This window comes from Sus scrofa, chromosome 8, assembly GCF_054392235.1.
Source record: "Sus scrofa isolate SSC_HxYL_T2T_F1_AM1 chromosome 8, Sscrofa_HxYL_maternal_Yorkshire_Landrace_v2.0, whole genome shotgun sequence".
Classification (NCBI taxonomy): Eukaryota; Metazoa; Chordata; class Mammalia; order Artiodactyla; family Suidae; genus Sus; species Sus scrofa.
This window is the reverse complement of record NC_139390.1, coordinates 40,286,124-40,306,674: the sequence shown is the minus strand read 5'-3', so window position 1 is coordinate 40,306,674 and position 20,551 is coordinate 40,286,124. Positions and strand designations below refer to the sequence as shown.

Sequence of the window (20,551 nt, the reverse complement as noted above, 5' to 3'; positions counted from 1 at the left end):
CCATTAAAGATGTCATACCGAGCTACAACTGATCACTTTGGCCTTCCCTTCTTGTGGTTGGTTTGACAGATCCCCAAAAGATGATTTCAAGGATGCATCCAGGGATGATGGATTTCCTGGTGTATTTTCTCAAATGTATGTATAAATGCATCCATATGTATTCGTAACTTAACTACATACTCAGTACATAAACCAGATTACAAATTCATTTGCAATTGGAGACAGTCCTTCCCAGAAGCTACACTTCCCAGGGCTTCTTCTCCGAGGCACTTCCTTCTGAAAAGAGGATAGGTAAGACGTTTGATTAGAATCCAGGACGTTGCCCAAAGAGCATGAAATCAGAAGCTTTTCCCCTTTTTTTCCCAGTTGTTGAAACTGCTCTGACCCCACCACCTGCTGGCTGTGCTATCTTCGTGTAAGTACTCAGTCTTTCTGAGCTTGGTTTTCCAGCCATATATGCAAAAAGAGTAACAGCTTACAGGGTTGGGGTCAAAAGTGCTTATAGGAGCTCCCCTTGTGGCTCAGCAGTAATGAACCTGACTATTATCCATGAGGACTCAGGTTCGATCCCTGGCCTCACTCGGTGAGTTAAGGATCCTGAGTTGCTGTGGCTATGGCTGTGGTGTAGGCTAGAAGCTACAGCTCTGATTTGCCCCCTAGGCTGGGAACTTACCTATGCCAAGGGTGTGGCCCTAAAGAAAAAAAAAGGGCCTTATAACCCTAGGTAATACCAGCTAAGCACTTATTCAATGGTAGTTTTTATGGGTATTACATATATCTTTTCACCAGTCCTTTAGAAATACTGTTTCCATAATAATGCAACAACCTTAGTGGAATAATGAAGCCCATATTGATCTTTTAAACTTGTAAAGATTATTCTAAATCCAGGAGTATCAAGTCAAATGGCCTATTGTGTGGAACACATCTAGTTTTTTCTGTTCTGTTACACTGTATTCCTGGGAGTGAGCTCCATTCCTGGTTCAATTTTTGTTCTCAGTTTTTATTCATCCAACCACAGGAGCAGAAGGCTGTGTGGCAGTGAACATATCAAGTGAAGCCCCATAGCCTCAAGGGCTTTCGATAACACTTTCTGCACTGTCATTTCTTGTGAGTTCTTTTCCCAGAAATCGTGTTCCCCCTCCACCCTCCCTAAGTCTGTGATCCTCCTGCCAGGTGGGACCAGGTGCCCTTCAAAGTTGACTGGCACACACAGAAGGCAGGCTGCCAGGACAAATGTAGGCAGGTCTTCTAGATGATTCAGCGGGCTGGCGGCTCACTTGGCCCCTCCTCCTGTCCCAGGGGACACCCAGTCTGGCCCCTCCTCCTGTCCCAGGAGACACCCAGTCTGGCCCCTCCTCCTGTCCCAGGAGACACCCAGTCCAGCCCCAGAGAAGCCTTTGTTTAGCAGATGTTTCTCAATTGCATATCAAACTGGTGGGTGGTACTTATTCCTGAAACACAGGCGAGGAAAAGGTTTTGCTGCCTTTGTCTTTTTTGGTCTGAGAGTAAAGGAGAAGCCACCCCTACCACCCAACCCACCGGACCAGTCCTGGGATGGAACCTGCCCCTCCGCAGCGACCTGAGCCTGAGCCTCCGAGTCGGATTCTTAACCCACTGTGCCACAGGGGTAATGCCTACCATAGTTTCTATCAGACAAAAATAATAATAAAAATGTGAATGGAGAATTTTTTTTCCTTTTAGGGCTGCACCTGTGGCATCTGGAAGTTTCCAGGCTAGGGGTCAGATTGGAGCTGCAGCTGAGGCCTACGCCAGAGCCACAGCAACGCCAGATCTGAGCCACATCTACGACCTATACCACAGCTCATGGCAATGCTGGATCCTTAACCCACTGAGCAAGGCCAGGGATCGAACTAGCATGTTCATGGATACTAGTCAGATTTTTAGCCTGCTCGGCCACAATGGGAATGCCTGAGGAATTTTTTTAAGTTTCCAGTTCTCAATAAAGTGCACCCTGTTCCCAAGTGGGGAAGGCCATCTAGTCTGGAAGCACTGAGAAGAAGAGCCAGCTCTTTTGTAAGTGAAGTTTCCAGAGCTTGCTCTGCACCCAAGCCCTTGACTAGAATTTCTCGTCCTTCCTTCCCTGGTTGTTTTACAAGGTATCCAATGACGCCGGGCACCCAGTCAATGTCAAGGCCAAGAAAAAGGAATCAACACCTTCCTCTCCTCCTCCTCCTCCCCTCCCCCTTCCTGTTATCCTTCTTCCACCACCCCTCACCCCCAGCCAAAAAAAAAACGCCAACCAACCAGCCAATCCAAATGCCTCTGAAGAAGAATAGTGTTAGAATGTGTGGCTCCATAGTATTTCCAGTATCAAGAGAAGAGGGAGACAGACTGGGGGAAAAATCAGAATGTCAACATTTTTTCTTTCTTCAAGGGAGAAAACTAGAGTCTATCTCTCTGGGCAAGCAGGCCATCCTCCTGGGAGGCAGAACCCACAACTTCCCCAGGTAGCCCATTCCAAAGACTGAATAAATTGTACAGAGATGCTGGACCAGGGCCACAGAAATATACATGGCATTTACATACCATGATGGGAGCTGTTTACAATCCTCTGAAAGATGCCAAAGGGTTTAACAGTCAGTTGTAATCGCTCCCAGCTGCCGCTGCGTTGCTGGCTGAGTTGTAGCGTTGCAGTCTTTTCCTGCTGGAAGAGCTGAAGCAACACAATGACCTATCCAGGGTCACACACCACGCTTGGGACAGAAATAAGGCTGACTCCTCCTTCCTGGCTCTAACCAGCCAACAATGCCACCTTATTACTGTACTATCATCCAAATCTGAATCATTTAAATTGCTCCTAATTGCAGGCCAACAGTGAGCTGTAACTGCCATGTGACTCTAACTGCCTGGCCAGCGAGCCAGAAGTGACTGAAGTTTCAGACTCCTGAATATGAGATGAAACGCTGGGAGGGGGTGGGGAAACATATTTGAAAATTTGTCTCTGAAACTACTGACAAGCATCCGATTTAGATTTTTTTTAAATGAATTTGAAATGTCACCTCTCATTTATTGTATTGAAACAAACCCTGGAATTCAAACGGATGCCATCAGAGAGGCACTTGGGGATTAATCCCAAATATTTTCCAGTCAATCTTCACATACTTCCTCTTTATGCTCGTTAAATGACTGTGCCTTTGTATTTAAACTTCCTATGTTATCACGTCTATGGAATCTAAAAAATAAATGAATGTAACAAAACAGAAACAGACTCATAGAAAACAAACTAGTGGTTACCAGTGGGGAGAGGGAAGGCGGGAGGGGCAAGATAGGGATAAGGGCCTAAGAGATACAAACAACTATGGATATAATAAATAAGCAACAGGAGTTCCCATTGTGGCTCAGTGGTTAATGAATCCGACTAGAGACCATGAGGTTGAGGGTTCAATCCCTGGCCTTGTTCAGTGGGTTAAGAATCCGGCATTGCCATGAGCTGTGGTCTAGGTCACAGACACAGCTTGGATCCTGTTGCTGTGACTGTGGCGTAGGCCGGTGGCTACAGCTCCGATTAGATCCCTAGCCTGGGAACCTCCATATGCTGCGGGAGTGGCCCTAGAAAAGGCAAAAAGACAAAAAAAAATTTTTTTAAATAAATAAGCAACAAAGATACATTGTACAGGAGTCCCTGCCGTGATGCAGTGAACTAAGAATCTGGCATTGCCACAGCTGTGGCTTGGATTGGATCCCTGGCCCGGGAACCTCTACCTGTCACAGGTGCAGTAAAAAAAGGGGGGGAGGGGGGAAGCACAGGGAAATACAGCCATTATTTTGTAATAACTTTAAACGGAACATAATCTATAAAAATATTGAACCACCTGTTGTACACCTGAAATTAATAAAACCCTTCAATTTTAAAATAAAGTTTTAAAATGAAAAAAAATAAACTTTCTTTTTAACTCACTTGTAGGCAGCTAATAGGAGGGGGTGGGAGGAGGGGGCTGGGGAAGCAAGCAGGGATGTAAATTCAGATCGGTCCACAGGGCTGGACACGTGCTGTGCTCAGCAAAGAAAGTAAATTCCACTGGGCAAATTGCTCTAACTGATTCATTTGTCCCTGCGGAGACGCCACCTACCTGCTCGCAGGTATTCAGGTAAATGACAGGTGGGCGGGACCAACTGACTGTCTCAATAGCTAAGGTCCCAGCAATGTTTTACCTGCGGAGGCTCCCGTGATGTCACACATTTCCTGCTCTCCACCGACCAATGCCCTCCTCCTTCCTCTAGGCACCTGTACTCTGAGGTGGACGCTGATCACTGCTCGGTTGGCCCAGGGAGCTGCTGGATTCACCCACAAGGTGTGAGAACTGCAGGGCTGGTGCTGCTTTGAGAGCCATAGGCAACACTTAAAAAGGTGAGCTGAAACCCTCCATTTTTCTCTGTGGGCCTTTAGACCACTGGCCCCTGACAGATCTGAACTAGGGATTTGAGTGAAAAAATACAAGCCTGGGGTGTTTGTCCCAGAGGAAAAAGCCCTTTTGAGAAGAAGGAGATGCCTTTGACATTTGGTTGCCCAGGAAATTTCTCCTAAGCCAGATATTGAGTCCTTTTTTGTTTCTTTTAATCATTAATCCAGCCTCTGCTTGTCTGGGAAGTTGAACTGATTATTACTGTTTTAACCCCTGAAATGAAGTGGAGGGGAGACTTTTTTTGGAAGCAACTTAAAACCTGTTCAGCCCGGGTGTAACAGGGGTTGGGAGGCCACCTGAATTCAGAGGTGCTTATTTGCTTTATTTTGCCTTACTTTCTGCCTTTGTCTCGCCACAGGCAATTTTGATCTAAATCTGTGAGACAACCTTAAATTCTTCTTTTTTTTTCCTGAAAAATCAGTTGCTCCAACCGGTAAATTCTGTGGCCCTTCCTGAGAAGCCTTCCACTCCAGCATTCCTCCCTCTTTCTTCCATAAAAAAGTCTACCGTTTCCTTTGTTCTTTGTTGAAGACTCTTGGTCAAACACTCTTTGTCAAACCACTTTGCAGTCTGGATTAGAATTGTTTACATTCAGACCAGGCTTGACTGCCTGCTGCCCTTCGGTTAAAGATTCTTTCCTCAATGTTGACAAGAATATAAGTTCAGGGCTGATGTGTAGTTTTTCTGAAGGCTTCCATTTTTTTCCTCTTTCTATTTCTTTTCACAGCAAATATGCCAAGGCCATTGCTTTGCCAAGACGTTTCTTTTTCAAGTAATTTTAGCTCTAGGAAACATTTTCGTTTTCATAATCCTGACCATACAGCCTGTTCCTGCTTCTGTTCTTGACAGCGCAGTGCCCCACTCTGCACTCAATAGGGTCGTTAGAAGAAATGAAACCATCTCCAAACCTTTTTCCCTACTGGGATGAGCTGGAAAATGGGGGGAGAAAAATTTTTAAAAAAAAGTCAAAATAGGGGGCGGCATTTCATTCTGGATTCCTTCGTGGACTATTTTTCTGAGATTTCAGTGAGCCAGGGGGTCATCTGTTAGGACTATTCCTATTCCCATGAATATTCATCTTTATCCACCCAGAAATTCAAAGTACTCATCCGTTCTCCAAAAGCATACATTGAAACGAGCTCTCAGACTGTTGCTTCTCCCTCAGCCTCTGCCCTGCACTTGTTGCTGGTTTCTCCTCCTCCTCAGAGGCTGACGTTGCTCTTGAAATGACCTTTGAGTCTGTCCTTGTCCCTTGAGCCCTCTGTTTAAGTGGTGGCTGCTGCTTGTCCCTCACTGCTGTGCTCACTGGATTCAGAGCCTTGTCAGCAGGGGAAGAGAAAAACATCTCTCAACTCCTGAGTCTTTTGGATAAAATTATGTCTTTAAAGTCACCAGCTTCTCCACAAGACTGCTTTCCCTCGGGTCCGACCATGGTTCATTAGTTCTTTGCAGAGTAGTTAATGGATAGGGAAACCAATCATTTCATGGTACAAATGAACTTCTTTACAAAACAGAAATAGACTCATAGACATAGAAATCAAACCTACGGGGAGTTCCTGTCATGGCTCAGCAGTAACAAACACAACTAGTATCCATGAGGACGCGGGTTTAATCCCTCGCCCTGCTCAGGGGGTTAAGGATCCAACGTTGCCGTGGGCTGTGGTGTAGGTCGCAGATGTGGCTCAGATCTGGCATTGCTGTGGCTGTGGCATAGGCTGGCAGCTGTAGCTCCAGTTCGACCCCAACCTGTTCTATATGCTGCAGGTGCAGCCCTAAAAAAAAAAAAGAAAAAAAACATTGTTACCAAAAGGGAAAGGTGGAGGGATTAATGAGGAGTTCGGGATTAACACATGCACGCTACTATACATAAAATAGGTAATCAACTAGGACCTACTTAGAGCACAGGGAACTATACTCAGTACTTTGTAATATACTATAAGGGAAATGAATCTTAAAAATTATTTATATATATCTGAATTATTTATATATATATATATATGAATCACTTTGCTGTATACTTGAACCTAATACAACATTGTAAATCAACTACACTTCAATTTTTTTTAAAAAATTATTTCATCACTATATATCAGGGTCCCTGGTTATTAAAGGAACAAAGCTGTGGACATTATGTAATGAAGAATGTAAGAAAGGGGAAAAATTACAGACTGGAATTCAGAGTCAGGGAACCCGGAATGCAGTTGATCTCTTGGATAATGGGTACACAAGTTTTGTCCAAAGGGGTTAAATTACCCATAGCGGTTTCCTTCCTGTTGTAATAACTCCATGCCTTGGTTGGGTGGCAAAAAAGTCTGATTACAAATTTTACAAAAATGGAAGATTATAGTCTCTTCCATTTTTTACATCCTTCCTTGCGTTACTTCTCTGACCCTCTGTTTTCTTCATCCGTAAAATAGGTGATAATAATCCCAACAATGTAAATTGGTCCTGAAAAGTACATGAGGCAGCATGTAGAAAGAGTTGAGTGACCAGTGCCTGGTGCTCAGTGAGTACAAATCAGAGCTAGATTCATCCTTCTTGAATGCATTTTCCTGGATTGCTTGGAGGAGGTAGTGGTCTGACCCTATCAAGACAAAAGTTCTTGGAGTTCCCGTCGTGGTGCAGTGGTTAACGAATCCGACTAGGAACCACAAGGTTGCAGGTTCGATCCCTGGCCTTGCTCAGTGGGTTAAGAATCCAGCATTGCCGTGAGCTGGGGTGTATGTAGGTTGCAGATGTGGTTCGGATCCCGCATTGTTGTGGCTCTGGCATAGGCTGGCCGCTCCAGCTCCGATTCCACCCCTAGCCTGGGAACCTCCATATGCCGTGGGAGCGGCCCAAAAAAATGGTAAAAAGACAAAAAGACAAAAAAAAAAAAAAGAAGAAGAAAAAGAAAAAAAAAGGTCTTATGTGGTTGCAATTATTAGGAACCCTATGAGTTCTAGTTCCGGTTATTAATGGTAAGTAATTAACACCAATGTCCACAGTTCAGAGAAAGGAAACCAGCAGGAGGCAGGAGAAGGCTTAACCTATGTCTCTGAATGGGCCGGACAGATGGGTCTGGATTTAGGAGCATCTGGCCACTGCTGTTACTCCTGCCCTCCCCCTTCTCAAGGCTCTCATCTCACAACAGACCCACAAAAGGCGGTCCTCTGCAGGCCTTTGGGGGAAGTCCTCTTGTCATTTGCTGTAATCTAACTTGGTGGGCGGCCCACTCTGCTTTCAGCTGTGCTGTCTCCTTGGTCTCCTCCAGCCTTCACTGCTACGCTGCAGGGCCATGGCCCCAGAAGGAGGAGGAAGCAGGTGGCTTAGAGCTGGTCCTGGCCTAAGGAAGGGGGACTCATGGGTCCTTTGGCTGTGATTGTCCCCTGATGGGCTGTCCTATGCCCTATGATGACCTTGAGCCATTGTCTGAGAGCAGGCACGTTCGTGGGTCTTTTGGCTGTGATTGTCCCTAATGGACTCTCCTATGCCCTACAATGACCTTGAACCAGGCACGTTCTGAGAGCAGGCATGTTCCCAGGACCCTGGCATCTTCTTCAGATCTCACCCCATCCCGAAAAGATTAAAGCACCTTTTCATCATTCAAGAGCAAGGTAACAGCCTAGTAGATGGAGGCCAGGGGCTCATAATCTTAAAGCAACTGATGTGTTACTTAGGGGAGACTGGGGAAGCACCTCAACTTCCCCACCTATTTCTATGTTTAGCTTTCCCCCCAAAGGGGATGCTAACATGGTGTATTTCTTACCCCCAGGGCCCCTTAACAGAGGCGGGGTGGGCTGCACCCCTAGGTGAGTAGTGCAGGTTGACTGCAGGGGAGTAGGCAATGCTTCACTAGGAAATATTAGCCTTAGTTATTGCACTAAAGGTAGTACAACGTGACAGTGTGAGAACAGTGGTCTGATCTCTGCACAAGACTCCCCGGGTTCAAAACCCAGCTTCAGGGACTTCCTATTATGGCTCAGCAGGTGAAGAACCCAACACAGTGTCTATGAGAATGCAGTTTGGATCCCTGGCCTTGCTCAGTGGGTTAAGGAGCTGGCATTGCCACAAGCTGTGGCGTAGGGCACACATTTGGCTTGGATCTGGCATTGCTGTGGCTGTGGTGTAGGCCAGCAGCTGCAGCTCTGATTGAACCCCTAGCCTGGGAACTTCCATATGCTGCAGGTGTGGCCCTAAAAAGAAAAACAAACAAACAAACAAATAAAAATCCCAGCTCCACCTTATACCAGCCACATGACCTGGGATGGATTATTTAACCTGACTCTACCTCGGCTGTAAAATAGGCTTATGATGAAGCTGAAAGGAGTTGAAATGTGTACAGTGCTTAGGAGAGTCCCTGGTACAACATCAGCTTTTACTAGTATAATTTTCTTGAGAAGAAGGCATAGGGGGTAGAATCTGTCAGACCTGGGTTTGAGACCCAGTTCTGCCACGTAATTATTTAGCTACATAAGTAACATAACATCTCTTTTGCCTCAGTTTCATCATCTGGAAAACAGAAAACTTACCAAACCCAGTGCCGCTGTGAGGAAGAACTGAAATGGTTTCATGTATAGTGCCTGGTATATAGTAAGCGCTCAATAAATGTTAAATCAAGTATTATTATAGGAAACAATGATTATCGGATGCAGCTAGACTTCTTAGATTAGGCTACAGTTTGGATATAATAATGGCAGAAATAGTATGAGTTGACCAAAAACTCTCCGAGCAAAACAGATTTCCTGGAGTTCCCATTGTGGTGCAGCAGAAACAAATCAGACTAGTATCCATGAGGACACAGGTTCAATCCCTGGTCTTGCTCAGTGGGTTAAGGATCCAGCATTGCCGTGAGCTGCAGTGTAGGTCGCAGATGTGGTTCAGATCCCACATTGCTGTGGCTGAGGTATAGGCCAACAGATGCAGCTCCAATTCAACCCAGACCCTGGGAACTTCCATATGCTGTGGGTGCAGCCCTAAAAAAAGAAAGGAAAAAAAAAAATCAGATTTCCTAAAAGGCTCCCAAAAGCTTAGAAGGAAAACTTGGTAACAAAAATCATCTCGTGGCATTTTATTTTGACTTGGTGTATTTTTTTAAATTGAAACAGTTGATTTATAATGTGTTAATTTCTGCTGTACAGCTAAGTAATTCAGTTATACATATATAAATATACTTTCTTTTTGATATTCTTTTCTGTTATGGTTTATCTCAGAATATTGAATATAGTTCCCTGGGCTGTACAGTGGGACCTTGTTGTTTATGCATCCTATGTGTAATACTTTGCATCAACTGACCCCAAACTCCCAGCCCAGCCCTCCCTCACCCCAATATCTTGTTTATCTTGGAGTTCCAGGGTAGAGGAGCTGCCAGTGGAAAGGCCTGGTCCTTTGCAGAACTGTGGGCGGTAGGATTCTGTGATGTAAATAAACAGTGGGTTTTCCCTGAGGAGTGATTCCTGGCTTCCTGGCTCCCAGGGTCTCCTTTTTAGATTTGAATTCTTCCCTTCAAGTGAAGAAACTTGGGCCTGCAAGGATTCTGACTACTTAAAAAACCATTCTGTAAGATGCTACAAGAGGCCACCTATGAGGGAGGCTCTGAAATGTGGCCTCCTCACTGCCTCAGCATCCAAGGACTTCCTGATGGTACATAGCAACTCCTGATGTGTGTGCGCTGGCATCACACAGACTCGCTTTTATGTGGGTGGCAAATTTATGGTCCTCTGATAGGGCCTCCAAAGTATTGAGAGCTTTTCAAAACCCTTTGGAAGGAAGGCTACCTCCCTCTTTCTGGGTTCAGAGGATTTAACCATCTATTATCTCCAAAGATTGGAGGTTTACAGGAAGGCCATATAAATTGCAAAGCGCTAAAACTGCCCTAAGCTGAAATCAGAAGCAGAAAATGTTGGTTTCTCCCTGTAAACTTCTTACATTCACCATTGACTCTTATCTCATTTTGTTCTAAGGGGACATGGGGACACCACAGTGACCTATGGCTTGGTTACCCGGAGACAGATTTCAGATCAGTATTAGGAAGAACTTTCTAAGAACTAGAGTTTTCCAAAAATCCAATAGGTTGTCATTTGGGGCACTGAGTTCCCTGTCATTGAAGGTGATATTTTCTGGTAAATTTAATCCCTGGTACATGTTTGCTGATTGACTGACTGACTGACTGAATGATGAACGAATGAATGAATGAGAAGACTTGTGTACTTCTCAACATGTACTGCTCATCTGCAAAATAAAGATTATATCACCTATCTCTAAGGATCATTCTAAAGATGAAATGAGAAAATAAACATAACGTACCCAGCATACTATCTTGTACTTAGTGAACCACTCATTAAATAGTAATAATTTATCCTGTTTTATATTATATTCTAAAAAGGAAGAAATAGAAGGGATTCCTGAAATTCAGGCAGAGGGGAGACCAAATCTCCAACTTTGAGATTTGTGGTTTCTGTGATCATCGTTTTATTCCTGTTCGCTTCGCCCCTGCCCTTCGGTATCTGCCCTTCTAACAGAATTTTTCCTCCTATTGTAGGCAGCCTCGCTCCTTGACCTGGTGGATTGACAATATACTTCTGACAGTGGTCAGGCCCTGTCCCAATTAAGCAGGAACATTTCTTTGCGTCACTAATAGGTGACTTGAAACGTGTGGACTTAACTTCCACCATTATTCTCCAGTGACTCTTCGTTGCTTCTTGTGTTTGATGCATTCGTCACAAGGACATAAAAGACTTCCCCAATAGCAGAGTGGAAACCCTCCAAGAATTTTCTTTAATAGCCTCTTGGTACAGTGCGTGGCGGCAGCACACACGTGATGGGGAGGTCTAAATATGTCATTGCTATCTGCCGAGAGGATTTACATAACTTGCTTATGACTGCTTCTGTCAGTCACATGGCCTTCTTTGACTAGTTTGCTGCATGTTTAGGCTCTGGCCTCCTCACCTTAATTCATGAGTCACCTATATTTTCAAACTCCTCATTAAGTATGATCATTATGTTTGTTTTATGTCTTCTCCAACACACATGAACTCAGTGATTCTACCTGTAGTCTTTCCCCGCCCCGGGGGCCCTAGGAAATTTGGTTTAAGCATCATCTCTGAAGACATCTGTGTTCTAACTTAGCAATGGATTAAAAGAAAATTATGATGCTTTTATACTAGGGCAGAACTGCTGTCCCTAAGTATGTAGCCATCTAAGTGGTTGCCACTCAACCTATTGTCCCTACACCATGTTGAGACGCGTTGAAGTGAGTCATGGCCAATGTGTAGCCCATTCCTGGGGGGATGTGCCTGGCAATACAGAGCCTCTCTATTCATTTCCTGGTGCTGCTCTAACAAATTACCAACAACCTGGCAGCTTAAAACAACACACACTTCTTCCCTCACAGTTCTGTGGGCCAAAAGTTTGAAACCAGGGTGTTGGCAGAGCCTGGCTTCCTTTGGAGGCTCCAGGAAAGAATCCTCTTTTGCCTCTTCCAGCTTCTAGAGCCTCCAGGCGCTCCAGGCTCATGGCTGCATCAATCACTCCAATCTGTTTCTGTCTTCACATCACCAACTCTGTATCTATGTCTTCTTCTGTCTTTTTTTTTTTTTTTTTGTCTTTTTGCCTTTTCTAGAGCTGCTCCTGCGGCATATGGAGGTTCCCAGGCTAGGGGTCCAATCGGAACTGTTGCTGCCGGCCTACACCAGAGCCACGGCAATGCAGGATCCCAGCCGCATCTGCAACCTACACCACAGCTCACAGCAACACCAGATCGTTAACCCACTGAGCAAGGCCAGGGATCGAACTCGAAACCTCATGGTTCCTAGTCAGATTCATTAACCACTGCGCCATGACAGGAACTCCTTCTTCTGTCTCTTAATAGGACCCTTGTCATTGGATTTAGGGTAAGTCAGATAATCCAAGATGATTACATCTCAAGATCTTTAACTCACATCATCAAAGACCATTTTTCTGAAAAGGTCATGTTCACAGGTTCTGGGAGTGGCCCTATCTTTTGAGGGGATATTCCTACACATAGGCCCCTCCCACTGCTTATAGGGAAATTCCTAGTCCTCTTGGAAGCTGAAATATTGGGCAAAATACAGGCAAGGAGAATTAGAATTGGCAGCCTTCACCACTACCATGATTTATTCCCATGTTCAAAGTACAATAGTTACAGGATTTTTTGCTTTTTTGGTTTTATTGTTTTAAGGCCACACCTGTGGCATAGGGAAGGTCTCAGGCTAGAGGTCGAATAGGAATTATAGCTTCTGGCCTACACCACAGCCACAGCAACAAAGGATCCAAGCCAGTCTGTGACCTATACCACAGCTCATGGCAACACCAGATCCTTAACCCACTGAGCGAGGCCAGGGATCAAACACGCATCCTCATGTGTACTAGTTAGGTTCTCAACCCACTGAGCCCCAACGGGAACTCCAGTTACATGTTTTCTATTCTAAAGACCTACTGAGTTTTTTCAGTCAATAGCGTGATTTACCTACAAAAGCAAATCAGGAAAGGTCATTTGGAGTCACTTCAATAGGCAAGTTGTATCCTGTTTAAGGAAGTGATTCGTCCACTGAACCCTGAGCCCAGACCACAACTGGATAAGTTTTCTTTCCAGGTGCCATATTTTCTTTTCTTTCCTACTTTTTAGGCCTCACCCCAGCATATGAAAGTCCCCAGGCTAGGGGTCAAATCAGAGCTACAGCTTCTGGCCTACACCACAACCACAGCAATGCCAGATCCGAGCCGAATCTGAGACCTACATCACAGCTCACCCACTAAGCAAGGCCAGGGATCGAACCTGCCACATCATGGTTCCTAGTCGGATTGATTTCTGCTGCACCATGATGGGAGCTCCATAGGTGCCATGTTTTCAAAGGAACCTAAACAGCTGGAGGCCATCCTGGGTGGACCCTTTGGCACCACCTGGACTGCCAGGAAGGCAACTGGAAGAACCAGAGATGAAAAGATAATCTAAAAACCACAAGCCAGTCTTTATGCCAGGGGGTGGAGGAGAGCTGTCATGTTTTGAGGGCATGAATGTGATTTCTGTTACACTGAAGGGCAGAGCAAGGGCTAAAGGCCATACTAACAAGAGGGAAGCATTCAGCTCTCGGCAACTTGATGCGCTCCCCGTCACTGAAGGTGTTTCCAGCCAGAGCTGGTGGGTCATCTCTCCAGGTTGCTGCAAAGAGGATTCCTTCAGTTGGTGAAAATCTAAGATTCTTACCTAACTCAAAATCCTATGACTTTTAAGTAATTTTTAAACCTCAAATGCAGGTCATCATATGGGACCACCTGACACCAGTGGATGTTTTCTTCTTCCTTGATGGATGTGTTTGCTCAGGTTCTTCCTCCCACCTGGTTTCTTCCCACTTGTCCAGATCCCATTTATCTTTCATGATTCTCTCCAAGGACCATCTGTTCCATGAACTTCCCTTGGCTGTTGTGGGCCTCATTACACTACTCTCTTGCTCCTTTTCCTCCAATAGTTTGCATCTACCAACCCCAAACTCCCTGTCCATTCCCTCCCCAACGCCTTGGCAACCACAAGTCTCTTCTCCATGTTCATGATTTTCTTTTCTGGGGAAAGGTTCATTTGTGCTGTATATTAGATTCCAGATATAAGTGATATCATATGGTATTTGTCTTTCTCTTTCTGACTTACTTCACTTAGTATGAGAGTCTCTTATTCCATCCATGTTGCTGCAAATGGCATTATTTTGTTCTCTATTATGGCTGAGTAGTATTCCATTGGGTATATATACCACCTCTTCTTGATCCGTTCATCTGTCAATGGACATTTAGGTTGTTTCCATGTTTTGGCTATTGTGAATAGTGCTGCAATGAACATACTGGTGCATGTGCTTCATTTTTGTTGTTGGCAGGGGTTCAGCTCCATTTCACTGTGTTGGTAGACCAGGAAACAGAAGGACATCTTTTCTGGGCCAGAGTTCTTACAAACAAACCCAAGTTTGAAAATGGTGGCGTGACATCCCAGGGGAAGGGCAATAAAATCTTTCACCTCTTGAACAGGCTTGTGAAAGACCATCGCTGACGTCTAAAACTTGCATTCAATTGGCTAGGCACTTAGAAATTTCTTCACTTAACACTTCCCTTGTTTTTCCCACTCTCTAAATATCTATGTTCTCAGTTATTAATTCTCCATGTATTACATTGTCTCCTTTTAGTTCAATTCTCCTTTAACTTCCTGACCATACTTTGACCTCTTTAAAGACCATTTATACCTTTTTTTGTCTTTTCTAGTGCTGGCAACATCATGCAGGCTATTGTCATTCACAGACTTCATGAATGAATTGCTTATGCCCTTTTGGAGACCATTGATTTAGAAATTGAGTAGGAGCAGAGCTAACCCTGACCTTTGCAGCAGCCCATGAACACCTGCCCTCCCTCTGTGCCCTCTCCCTTTCCTCTGCAAGGCATATGGCACCTCTGCCTCCACTTCTAGCCAAGGCTCTTGGTTTGAAGACAAGTTTTATCCCATGTGTGACTATTTGCACTCAGGTCACTAAGGAAATTAATTTCTCCCTATTATATATGTGTCTATAAGCTAAGGAATAGCCCATAGAACATTTGTCTGTCCTCTCGTGTACCTTGTTCACAGTTAGTATTTGTCAAAAATTGATGGCACATTTGGTGGGGGGGCATCTTTTTAGGGCTGCACCCATGGCATATGGAAGTTCCCAGCTTAGGGGTTGATCAGAGCTACACCACCACCACAGCAATACAAGATCTGAGCTGCATCTGCAACCTACACCACAGCTCACAGAAATACCAGATCCTTAATGCACAGAGCGAGGCCAGGGATCTAACCCACGTGCTCATGGATACTAGTAGGGTTCATTACCACTAGGTCACTACGGGAAATCCTGATGGCACTTTGATACCTCCAATTTATCTGTAATTTAAAATGTAATCATAAATGTACTTTGTTTAATAAAGGAAGATAGAGTTTGTCCCAACTTTGGCAGTTACTTTTCCTCCAGTGATCTAATTTAGGAGGTGAAGCCAGAGCCAGGATGATTAGACAAACATACCCATGGGATAATCATTTTAAAGAGATGAGGCCGCTGGTGTGAAAAATTTATTGACACTGCTCCAACCTATTCCTCTGTGGGTGTATTTCTGGCCTTCATGGTTCTGGAGGATGGTCCTGAGTCTGACTGATCTCTGCACTGAAGCATGGCCTCAGTGGCCAGTTTGAAACCGTCTCTGCAGCCCTATGTAGCTATATCCAAATTCTGCTGTATGTAGCTATATCCAAATTTCAAAGCATCATTAGCAACCGAAAAACCTTAAGGTCGGTTTCTTGAAGGTAAAAGATGAAGCAACTCTTAGTCTTTATATATGTTTGAGATACACTGTAAACCACGAAGCTTCGATGAAGGGATGAAAAGATCTCAAATATTAAATGTCAGCAAAAATTACGAAGCAAGCTGACTACACTCAAGCAGAGCCTCGTGCTGTTTGTATAGCCACACTCCACTCAGTGTCCTTACTAAAAAGAACTGTTTAAATCACTTGTCGGGGCTCTCCTTTGTTTGTACAAAACAAAGCCCTTTCAGGATCCAATCATGTTGTGATCATGTGAGGGACACGGCTTTACACTCTTTCCCTCTCATTGGAAGCAAGTTCTTCCTCTTACCTCATGAACCCTTCTGCAGATCTGGTGCCTCTATCATGTATAATGATCAGCTAGAGCAACAGTCAATTTAGACCTTGGTTAAAATTTAGTGGTGCACCTGTGTAATTCTTCGCTTTTGCTGTTGCACTTGGCTGGGGACCAGGGCAGGTGCAAGGAAAAGGCTGAGATCCACAGAGGTGGTTGGGAACAGAGCAGGCTCCTAACCATAAGCCTGATACTCCGCCCTCTCTTCCTGGGCTTCTAAAAATAACAGTGACAAAGCCATGAGCAGGTGAGGCAAACAAGGTCCTTGCCTTTGGGTACACACTTTAAGGGGGCACCAAAAAACCTTAGTAATCATGATAGTAATATTTTAATGTATTATTTTTTTAAAATTAAGGTAAAAAAATCCATGATGAACAAAAGACCAGAATTTAAATAAAGATAGAATCAGTAACTAAAGTTATTTAAAATTTAAAAATCATTTAATGGGAGTTCCTGTTGTGGCTCAGTGGTAACCAACCCAGCTACTATCCATGAGGATTCAGGTTCGATTCCTGGCCTCACTCAGTGGGTTAAGGCCCCAGCGTTGCCACAAGATGCGGTGTAGGTCACAGATGTGGCTCAGACCTGGCGTTGCTATGGCTGTGGTGTAGACTGGCAGCTACAGCTCTAATTTGACCCCTAGCCTGGGAACTTCCATATGTTGCAGGTGCAGTCCCCAAAACGCCAAAAAAAAATTGTTTAAGATTATCACTTAGTCAAATGAAATTGTCAAACATGGTAATTTCCTCAGTTGAGAATCAGGCAATCAAAGAGGTAGCTTTTAAAATAGTATTGATGGGTTTGCTTCCTTTCAAGTCAGGAAAGGGAAACTAGGAAGAAAAAAAAAACCTGTTTTTACTATAAGTAAAATATTTAAACTTGAATATTATCAAATATTTACACTTAAAGTAATGTTGCACATTTCATGTACATATTTTTCACATTTCCCACATTTTTTTTTCAACTACCTTAATAACCTGGAGGGAAAACTGACCATTAAAAAATACATGTATGTCAGGTCTCACATTTCCTTTTGCCTTAGGCTGCAACACAGCACTTGTGGGATACTGTTTCTGTTATTTAGGAATGTTTTCAGTGAATTTTTTCTGACTGTGATTGTCGTAGGCTACGTAGGAATTTTCCATAAGCCATGCTTTCAGGCAGATGAGAGGGGAATCCTAGTGGTTCAAGGTGACTGACTGGTAAAAACCTCCTCATGCATTTTCCTTCTCAAGGGCTTGTGCAGCTTTTATTTATTTATTTTTTAAACAGGTGGGCAGGAAGTGGGTGAAGAGGACCTGGAGCTGCAGGACTCCTTGTTTATCCCATTGCCCTCCCCTCCATCAGCTGACCTTGGCCTGTCACACTTTTAATTTTTCCATTTATCAGTGGCTTCCAATGACAGCTCACCGATGTTTACGCTCTGGATGGGAAAAATGATCTCAGATTTACCATTTGTTTGAATGGTGTCTCTTTCTCTTGAGTTATGTATGTCCGGACATTTTAGAACAAGAGTCATCACAATAAAGGAATGCTTACAGGAGTTCCCATTGTGCGCAGCAGAAATGAACCCAACTAGTATCCATGAGGATGTGGGTTCGATCCCTGGCCTCGCTCAGTGGGTTAAGGATCCAGTGTTTTCGTGAGCTGTGGTGTAGGTCACAGACGAGGCTTGGATCCCAAGTTGTTGTGGCTGAGGCATAGGCCGGCAGCTGCAGCTCTAATTTGACCCCTAGCCTGGCAACCTCCATATGCCTCGGGTGTGGCCCTAAAAAAAGGAATGCTTACAAACAACAATGGGGAGAGCCCCCAAATTCCTCAAATACCATTCGTTCTCAGGACCATATTCAGCACTAAAAATTCCAGTGCTGGAACTGTTTAGTCATTGAAGACTTCTTTCTATTTATATAAGTATACCTATTGCCACTAAAAATCTTTGCATTTTCTAAACTGTGTTCCCAGCCCTTACTTTTAAAAGCCCCTACTTTACTTTATTACCCTTGGTATTTTTTTTTCCACTCTGTGGCCAAGAATTGCTAATAGCTTCCTCCAGGCCTCAGGGCAGTGAACCCTGCTCAGCCTTGGCAGGACTGCAGTAATAGCTGAGGTGTGTATTGCTACCAAGGAAGCAGATGCAGGAGTTCCCACTGTGGCACAGTGGGTTAGGAGTCTGACTGCAGTGGCTCAGTTCTCTGTGGAGGTTCGACTCCTAGCCCAGCACAATGGATTAAAGGATCCAGTGTTGCTGCAGCTGCAGAGTAGTTGCTACTGAGACCACGAAGGAGGGAGGGAGGGAAGAACGAATGAAAGAAAGAAAAAAGAAAAGAAAAGAAGAGAAGAAAAGAAAAGATGCAATATTTGAATCTGGAAGAAATTGGTTACTCCCACTTGGCTCTGTCCCGGAGACCTGAACTTTATGCTATCCATATATTTTAGGAAGGACACTGATAAATTGGGAAGTTTGCAGAAGAGCCTGGTCAGGCTCTTGGAGTTTGGAAACCTGAAGGAATGTTGGATGCACCAAAAGCTGCTGAACCTAGGAGAGGACTTGGGAACTGTTTTTAAATAATTGAAGGATTTAAGGAATTTGACACATTCAAAATGGCACCCATGGAGAGGGTGGGTGAGTTCTAGGGAGACAAATTTTTGGTCAATATATTGACATTCCCTCACTAATAGGTTAGAGCTATCCAAAAGCAGAATGATTTTATAAAGTAGTAAAGTCCTTTTTCACTTAAGGACCATATCTCAAGTCTTCCTTTCAACCCAAAGGGTCTATGGCTACCATGTTTCATGTTTGTCAAGATTACGGCACCATTTGACTTCAAGAATAGATTCTTTTTAATATTATGAGGTCCCATTCCTATTGTTGGAAAACTATGACTCATGCAACTCATTCAAGAGATGCTTTAGAGCCACGTCTTGTCTTTTCAGTAGGAGGAAAATATGAAATTATCAGTGTAACATGCCAGGGGATATGTTGATCCATCACCTGTCCAGTGTAGTATGTGGGTTATTTTCACTATATTAGATAACCATTTTTTGTAACACCAATGTGCATTTAAAAGAAAATTAGTGGGAAAATAGCCATCAGAGACCCCATTGTTCTGGCAGGCTATCTCATGGAAACTTTTTTCTCCTTCCAAATAGCCTATATCCCTAAGGCTGCTCTTTTTTAGGGTGTGCTTTTTTCATTTTTTATTGAGATACAATTGACATACAGCACTGTATAAGTTTCAGGTATACAGCATAATAATTTGACACACATCATGAAATGATTACCGCAGTAAGTTTAGTGACCATCCATCATCTCATAGAGATACAAAATAAAAGAAAAAAGGATTTTTTCCTTGTGATGAGAACCCTTAGGAATTATCCCTAAATTTTCATATAACATACAGCAGTGTTGATTATATTATCCATTGTATACATTAAATCCCTAGTACTTATTTATCTTTATAACTGTAAGTTTATGTCTTTTGACCACTTTTACCAGTTCCCCTCCCCCACTCTAGTAACCACACATCAGACCTATTTTTCTATGAGTTTGTTTGTTGATGTATAATTGACCTTCAATACCATGTTAGTTCCTGTTGCACTACAGAGTAACCTGATATTTCTATACAAAATGATCACTATGACAAATCTAGTTACATTACCACATGAAGATATTACATTATTGACTATATTTCCCACACTGTCCATTTCTTCCCGACTCATTCGTTTTGTAGCTGGAAGTTTGTATCTCTTAATCTCCCTCCCGAGGGCAGTTCTTAAGGGTATTAAGTCTTCAGTCTATTGAATTTTCCAGTGCAGGTAACACTGTACATAGAACCTCTAATGACCCTCTAGGTTGCAGATAGCGCGACTCAGTTTTGCTCAGAAATGTATCTTTGTGGTCAGCCGTGAATATTTAGAGCTCTAAAGTTAGATTCTGGAAGAACTTGTCATAGCTCAGTGGTAACAAACCCAACCAGTGTCCATGAAGATGTGAGTTCGATCCCTGGCTTCACTCAGTGGGTTAAGGATCTGGCATTGCCATGAGCTATAGTGTAGGTCACAACACAGCTCGGATCTGGTGTTGCTGTGGCTGTGGTGTAGGCCGGCAGCAGCGGCTCTGATTCGACCCCTAGCGTGGGAAGCTCCATATGCTGCAGATGCAGCCCCCCCCAAAAAAAGACAAAAAGAATCTGTCTCAGGAGTTCCCGTTGTGGCTCAGCAGAAACGAATCCCACTAGGAACCATGAGGTGGCAGGTTCGATCCCTGGCCTTGCTCAGTGGATTAAGGATCCCATGTTGCCGTGAGTTGTGGTGTAGGTCGAAGATGGGGCTTGGATCCAGCATTGCTGTGGCTCTGCCGTAGGCTAGCGGCTACATCTCAGATTGGACCCCTAGCCTGGGAACCTCCATATGCCCCAGGAGTGGCCCTGAAAAGACAAAAAAAAAAAGGATCTGTCTCAGG

At 44.0% G+C, this 20,551-nt stretch overlaps 2 protein-coding genes across 9 annotated transcripts in view; both read left to right on the top strand.

The window, feature by feature from the left end:
* Positions 1-4,369, top strand: part of LOC146400437 (uncharacterized) — a 70,844-nt gene extending 66,475 nt beyond the window's left edge. The window contains exons 4-5 of one of the 2 annotated variants that reach the window (XM_084972070.1): positions 367-415; positions 4,243-4,359. The gene's annotated coding sequence lies outside the window, so the exon portion shown is untranslated. Of the gene's footprint in view, positions 1-366; positions 416-4,242 lie in introns of both variants that reach the window. The other variant, XM_084972074.1, reaches the window with a different exon arrangement.
* Positions 4,241-20,551, top strand: part of LNX1 (ligand of numb-protein X 1) — a 136,149-nt gene continuing 119,838 nt past the window's right edge. For 5 of the 7 annotated variants that reach the window (XM_084972048.1, XM_084972047.1, XM_021101224.2 and 2 more), the window contains exon 1: positions 4,241-4,369. The gene's annotated coding sequence lies outside the window, so the exon portion shown is untranslated. The remainder of the gene's footprint in view (positions 4,370-20,551) is intronic. The other 2 variants (XR_014812457.1, XM_084972045.1) reach the window with 1 other exon arrangement.